This window comes from Aquarana catesbeiana, linkage group LG07 (assembly GCF_042186555.1).
Source record: "Aquarana catesbeiana isolate 2022-GZ linkage group LG07, ASM4218655v1, whole genome shotgun sequence".
Classification (NCBI taxonomy): Eukaryota; Metazoa; Chordata; class Amphibia; order Anura; family Ranidae; genus Aquarana; species Aquarana catesbeiana.
Window position 1 is genome coordinate 100,544,564 of NC_133330.1, and position 7,302 is coordinate 100,551,865.

Here is a 7,302-nt window from a genome sequence, read left to right on the forward strand (position 1 = left end):
CATGTGGCTAGACCAGTTTGCACACGTGCATTACTGAGAAGATTGTCAACCCATCCCCTATACATTTCCTGAAAATATAGGACAAAAAATGGTACAGCAAAATCTGAAATTTCCCTACAAAATATACAAGTATATTTTAATTATCCAGACATAGACTGGGCGGAGGGAACCACACAATCGTCTAAGGCTTGCCAGTTCCTTAATCTCTTGCAGGACAATTTCATGGTTCAGATGGTAGACGCACCAACTAGAAATAAAGCATTACTGGATCTACTGATTACCAACAATACAGACCTGATCACGGATGTGGAAAAATGGGGCAATTTAGGAAACAGCGATCACAGGTCAATTTGCTTCAGTATAAATCACACAAATAAGAAACATAAGGGGAATACAAAAACACTGAATTTCAAAAGAGCCAACTTCCCTAAACTACAAACTTTGTTAGAAGGCATGAATTGGGGTAAAATCTTAGGAACAAAAAACATGAAGGATAGATGGATTTGCTTCAAGAGCATATTAAATAAGGGCATTAGCCAACGCATCCCACTGAATAATAAATTTAAAAGAGCAAACAAAAGTCCTGGATGGCTTAACTCCAATGTTAAAATGCATATAAAAGCAAAGGAGAAGGCCTTCAAAAAATACAAAGTTGAGGAATCATCATCAGCATTCAGACTTTATAAAGAAGGCAACAAGAAATATAAGGGTGCAATTAGGGTGGCTAAGATAGAACATGGAAGACATATAGCGGAGGAGAGCAAAAAAATGCCAAGAAATTCTTTAAGTATGCAAAAACAGTAAAAAAAGGGAAGACAGACCATATTGGTCCCATAAAGAATGAGGAAGGACATCTCGTTACAAAGGATGGGGAGATGGCGAAGGTATTCAATTTATTCTTCTCCTCAGTCTTCACGAGGGAATTTGGGGGGGTTTCAGTAACCAAAACTGCAGTGTTTATCCTTATGACACATCACAGGAAGCACCTCCATGGTTAACAGAGGACAGAATTAAAATTAGACTTGGGAAACCTAACACTAATAAATCACCGGGACCAGATGGCTTGCATCCGAGGGTACTTAGGGAACTCAGTCAAATAATTGCCAGACCATTGTTCCTAATTTTTACTGACAGTCTACTGGCTGGAATGGTACCAGCTGATTGGAGAAAAGCCAATGTAGCACCATGGATTGAAAACTGGCTACAAGGGCGAGTTCAGAGGGTGGTGATAAATGGGGAGTACTCGGAATGGTCAGAGGTGGGTTGTGGGGGTCCCCCCAGGGTTCTGTGCTGGGACCAATCCTATTTATTTTGTTCATGAACGACCTGGAGGATGGGGTAAACAGTTCAATCTCTGTATTTGCAGATGATACTAAGATAAGCAGGGCAATAACTTCTCAGCAGGATGTGGAAACCTTGCAAAAAGATCTGAACAAATTAATGGGGTGGGCGACTACATGGCAAATAAGGTTTAATGTAGAAAAATGTAAAATAATGCATTTCGGTGGCATATGAATGTAATCTATATACTGGGGGAGAACCTCTGGGGGAATCTAGGATGGAAAAGGACCTGGGGATCCTAGTAGATGATAGGCTCAGCAGTGGCATGCAATGCCAAGCTGCTGCCAATAAAGCAAACAGAATATTGGCATGCATTAAAAAGGGGATCAACTCCAGAGATAAAACGATAATTCTTCCGCTCTACAAGGTCACCTAGAGTATGCTGTCCAGTGCTAGGCACCAGTCCACAGGAAGGATGTACTGGAAATGGAGCAAGTACAAAGAAGGGCAACAAAGCTAATAAAGGGTCTGGAGGATATTAGTTATGAGGAAAGGTTGCGAGCACTGAACTTATTCTCTCTGGAGAAGAGAGGGAATATGATTTCAATTTATAAATACCATACTGGTGACCCCACAATAGGGATAAAACTTTTTCGTGGAAGGGAATTTAACAAGACACGTGGCCACTCATTAAAATTAGAAGAAAAGAGGTTAAAGCTTAAACTACGTAGAGGGTTCTTTACTGTAAGAGTGGCAAGAATATGGAATTCCCTTCCACAGGCGGTGGTCTCAGCGGGGAGCATGAATAGTTTAAAAAAACTATTAGATAAGCACCTGAACGACCGCAACATACAGGGATATTCATTGTAATTCTCACGTACCAGGCTGGAGGCTGAGGTGACGAGAGGGCTTCCCTTGTGGCTGAGTGCAGAGTATCCCTGGATTTGGAGACAGAGGGTGCTATGCCCAGAGATGCACGGGTTGCCTGCCGGTGAAGCTGTCTGATGGTTCCAGAAGCGGACACCCAGGAGCAGAGAAGGTGGTCACAGCCAATGGTTCCCTGGAGGTACTGGCGGATCTTAAAAGATGGAAAAGCAGAGACGTCGTCAGAAGCCAGGCCGGGGGTCAAACACAGGAAGGCAGTCCGAAGCAGAGGCAGGAGAAGTAGTTGGGATCAAGCCGGGGTAAAAACACAGGAAATCAATCTTGAACAGGTAAGAGCAGGTCCGTGAAGCAAGCTGGGTTCAGAGCCAAGAGAGAAGCCAGACCAGGTCAGAGTAAACCGGGCCGGTAACAGGTAATCAAACAGGAGCAAGAAACACAGGAACACAGGATACAGAGCTGATGATAATCCAGCGATTTATGAGAGCAATTGGTGTCCTTATATAGGCCAGCAAAACACTGGTAATTAGCACATTTTGCATACGCACGTTAGCCATCGCTAATGTGCATTCGCCGTTACGCGACGATTGCCAATGCGCATGCGCGGATTCGTGCGGCCATAATTATTTGCTGGTTCCCATGAGTTTTCTTCAGGTGGATATATATACTTTCCATTTAATATTGCACCTATCTCCCTATCCTTCGAGCATCCACAATGGCCTCCACCTCAAACTTCGTGTCCTCCCCTACAGTAATTGGTGATGGAAGTGGCTCTGCTCTTTCAGGAAACAAGCTAAACACTGCTGGTTTGAGTAAGGAGACGTGGAAAACTGGATGAATTTTATATGAGTTTGGTAGGTTCAGTTCAAATGCTACAGGGTTGATATCTCTCTTAATCTTGAAAGGTCCAATAAACCTTGGGCCAAATTTCCGAGAGGGGCATGTAAGTCTGAGGTGTGCTGTGGAAAGCCAAACTTTGTCCCCAACCTTCAGTATTGAATTATCTCTTCTCCTTTTGTCAAAGTGTTTTGTGTAATCCTCCTGAGCTTTCTGCATGGAATTTTGAAGTGTTTGGTAGTTGGTTTGAATAAAGGTAAGCCTATCCTGGACTGCGGGTACTGAGGCTTCTGGGATAACATCTGACAGAAAGGACGGGTGGAAGCCGTAGTTTGCCCAAACTGGTGATTGGTTAGTGGGTGCATGGGGTGAGTTGTTATAAGCGAATTCGGCACATGGGAGGAGGGATGCCCAATTGTCTTGGGTAAAAGAAGAGAAACATCTCAGGTACTGCTCCAAAGTTTGATTAGTTCTTTCTGTCTGTCCATTACTTTGTGGGTGGTATGCCAAGGACAGACAATTTTTTTCAGGGCTGTGCACAGAGCTTTCCAGAAACTGGAGGTATAATGCACCCCTCTGTCGGAGACAATACTGCTGGGCAATCCATGCAACGGCACAATCTCCTTGATAAAACAGGTGTGCCGTATCTGGGGCTGGGGGAGTACTTATCATGGGTAAAAAGTGGGCCACCTTGGACAATTTGTCAACAACCACCAGTGGTGATTCCCCCTGAGGGAGGTAAGTCAACAAAAAAATCAATTGACAGCATTCTCAAGGGCTATGCTGGTACGGGACGAGGTCTTAGCAGGCCCCAGGCTTTGGTATTATTACCTTTGTTGCGAAGACATGTTACACAAGAATTTACATAGTCCTTACAATCTTGTTGTAGATTGGGCCACCAGGATCTTTGAATGAGTTCACATGTTTTCCAAACTCCAAAGTGACCTGCAAGCAGACAATCATGACAGGCCTTAAGGACTTGAGCTCTTACTTCCTGAGGAATGAAGATCTTGTCCTCATGCCAAAAGAGTCCTTCATGTCCTTCATGTTTCCTCAATGAGAGGGTTTTCCAGATTCAGGACATAGAGCAGAAGCTTGCTTGATTGATGTACCTAGATCAGGTTGAATTAGTAGAAAGTTATGAGGTGACAGGATGGTACTGGGAGCAGCTATTTCGGGAGTCTCTGGAAACATACGAGAAAGAGCATCCATTTTTCCGTTCTTGGACCCTGGGTGATAGGTAAGATGAAAATTTAATCTTGAATAGAACAAAGCCCAACAAGCCTTTCGTGGTCTTAATCGCTTGGCAGTTCTTAGATATTCAAGATTTTTATGATCAGTAATTATCAAGATGGGGTGAGCAGCATCTTCCAGCAGGTATTGCCATTCTTCCAGGGCTGATTTGATGGCCAACAATTCCCGGTCACCCAAATCATAGTTCTTCTCAGGCTGACTCATCTTGATTGAGAAGAAAGCCACTGGGTGAAGCAGAGCTTTGGTCCCCTGACGTTGTGACAGAATGGCTCCTGTGGCAATTTTTAAACAAAGTCTTTAATTTATCAAACGCCAACTGGGCTTCCTGGGACCATTGAAACCGGACATGTTGCTGGGTGATGTAGCTGGGTGATGGGAGAGATGATGGTGGAAAAAATTTTTGACAAATCTATAAAAATTGGCAAAGCCCACAAATCTCTGGATGCCTTTCTTGTTAGTGGAAGCAGGCCAATTAATGATGGCAGCCACCTTTTGTGGAACCATGGAAATCCCATCCGTGGATATGATTAGCCCCAAGAATTGAATTGATAGTCTCTCCAATTCACATTTCCCTGCCTTTGCATATAGTATGTGCCGCCTTCATGTGGACAGAACTTTCTTTACAAGTATCCTGTGGAGATCCAGGTTGGCAGAGAAAATGAGAATATCATCTAGGTAAACTATCACAAAGTGATCTAGAAACTCTTGGAAGATGTCATCCACAAAGTGTTGAAAAGTGGCTGGGGCGTTGCATAACCCGAATGGCATGACAAGGTAAGCGCCCGAAACGGGTTCGAAATGCTGTCTTCCATTCATCACCCTCGCGGATGCAAACTAAATTGTAGGCACCAAGTAGATCAAGTTTTGTAAAGACTCGGGCAGATCGAAATCTTTGAAAAAGCTCAGGAACGAGAGGGAACAGGTAACTATTCTTGATCGTGATCTTGTTGAGCTCCTGTTAATCCACACAAGGTCTACATAGTGATTGATCCTTCTTCTGGACAAAGAAAATACCAGCACCAGCAGGTGAAGAGGATGGCCGAATGTATTTCTTCTGGAGGCTCTCATCAATGGAGAGTCGTAAGGCTTCAAGTTCATTTTCAGATAGCGGAAAACTCCGCCCAAATGGGACCTCTGCACCTGGAAGTAATTTGATAGGGCAATCATATGGCCGATGAGGTGGTAGCCCATCAGCCTTCTTTTTGACAAATACGTCCAAGTTCTCATGGTAGGCTGGTGGCACTATTTGGCCAGTACTGGCTACAGGCATCTTGAAGGATTACTGGATTCCGGGGCAAAACAGTGCCGCAAGCAACATTCAGATTGGAAAGAGATTTTTCTCAAGGACCAATCAATCTGAGGGTTATGCGCACGAAGCCACGAAATCCCCAGAATAATGGGGAACATGGGGGAACATAGTATGTCAAAGCAGAGGAATTCCTGGTGACCAGAGTCTGTTAGAGTAAGAATGGGGATAGTCTCTTGTGTCACAGGTCCAGATCTGGGAATGGTCCCATCAGCCAGATGAACCTCAAGTCTCTGTTTCTTGTTTTTAAGCGAAATTTGCAGTTTTCTTGCCAAAGTAATGTCCAGGAAGCAACTGCATTCCCCGGAGTCAACGATTGCTTGGAAATGGACTATTCATTACGTCACCTGCAATGAGATGGGTAAAACAAGGTGAGCTGGAGAAAATCCTGAAACTTGGAAGTAGACAGGACATGGAGGGAGGAACTTACTGGTTCTCACTGGACAGTTATGTAAGAAGTGTCCAGTACCTCCGCAGTAGAAGCAGAGGTTAGCCTGACGTCTTCGCATTTTTTTATCTGGAGACAAAGCGTTGCATACCAGTCCAATCTGCATTGGTTCTCTTTCAGTAGCGGAAGCAGGTTGGGGGGGGGGCAGGCATAAGTGGAGGTGCGGATGGAATCCTGGGCAGCATCCAGGTGGGTCTGTAGGAGTTAGTTTTTCCTGATCGTTGCTCCCGCATACAGTGGTCGAGCTGCATAGCGAGTTTGATGGGGTCTTCAAGGGTAGCGGGAGACTCAATTCTTGCTAGTTTGTCCTTAAGAGTTTGGACAGACCGAGCCAATACTGGTACTTAAGGGAGGCCTTATTCCATCCGTTATCTGAAGATCATTTACGGAAATCAACGGTATAATCCTCAACGGGGTGTCACCCTTGTTGCAGGGTATGAGGGGTAGCTTCTGCCGTGGCCACGCATTGAGGATCATCGTAAAGCTGTGCCATGGCCTGGAGGAACGTTGCAACAGTATTGGTCAGAGGGCTTTTCTGCTCCAGTAGGTGGTGTGCCCATGACTGGAGTTCTTCTCAGAGGAGGGAGATGATGAACCCGACTTTTACCGATTTCAGAGAAAAAGTCCTTGGCTAAAGTGCAAAATATAGAAGGCACGCATTCTGGAATGCCCTGAACTTTCGCCGGTCCCTCGAGAAGCGTTCGGGGACTGGAGCAGAGGCAGAAAGTTCTTGGGCAGGAGCTGCTGAAGCAGAGAGAGCAGCAGAGAGATTCTGGCTAACGGGTGCAGATGACACAGCAAGGTTCTGTAGGCGACCTTCCAGCTGAAAATTAACATTCTTGCAGGTTCTTCACCGCTTGGGTAAGGGCGGTAACTTGTTGGCATAGAGTCTCTAATGGGGAAGCACCTCTATCAGCCTTTCAGGCTTGAGGCTGAGGTGACGAGAGGGCTCCCCTTGTGGCTGATTGTAGAGTACCCCTGGAGTTGGAGACAGAGGGTGTTATGACCAGAGATGCACTGGTTGCCTGCCGGTGAAGCTGTCTGATGGTTCCAGAAGTGGACACCCAGGAGCAGAGAAGGTGGTCACAGCCAATGATCAAGCCGGGGTCAAACACAGCAAGTCAATCTGGAACAAGCAAGAGCAGGTCCGTGAAGCAAGCCGGGTTCAGAGCCAGGAGAGAAGCCAGAGCAGGTCAGGGTAAGCCGGGTCAGTAACAGGTAACAGCGATTTATGAGAGCAATTGGAGTCCTTATGTAGGCCAGCAAAACACTGGTAATTAGCACGTTTTGCATA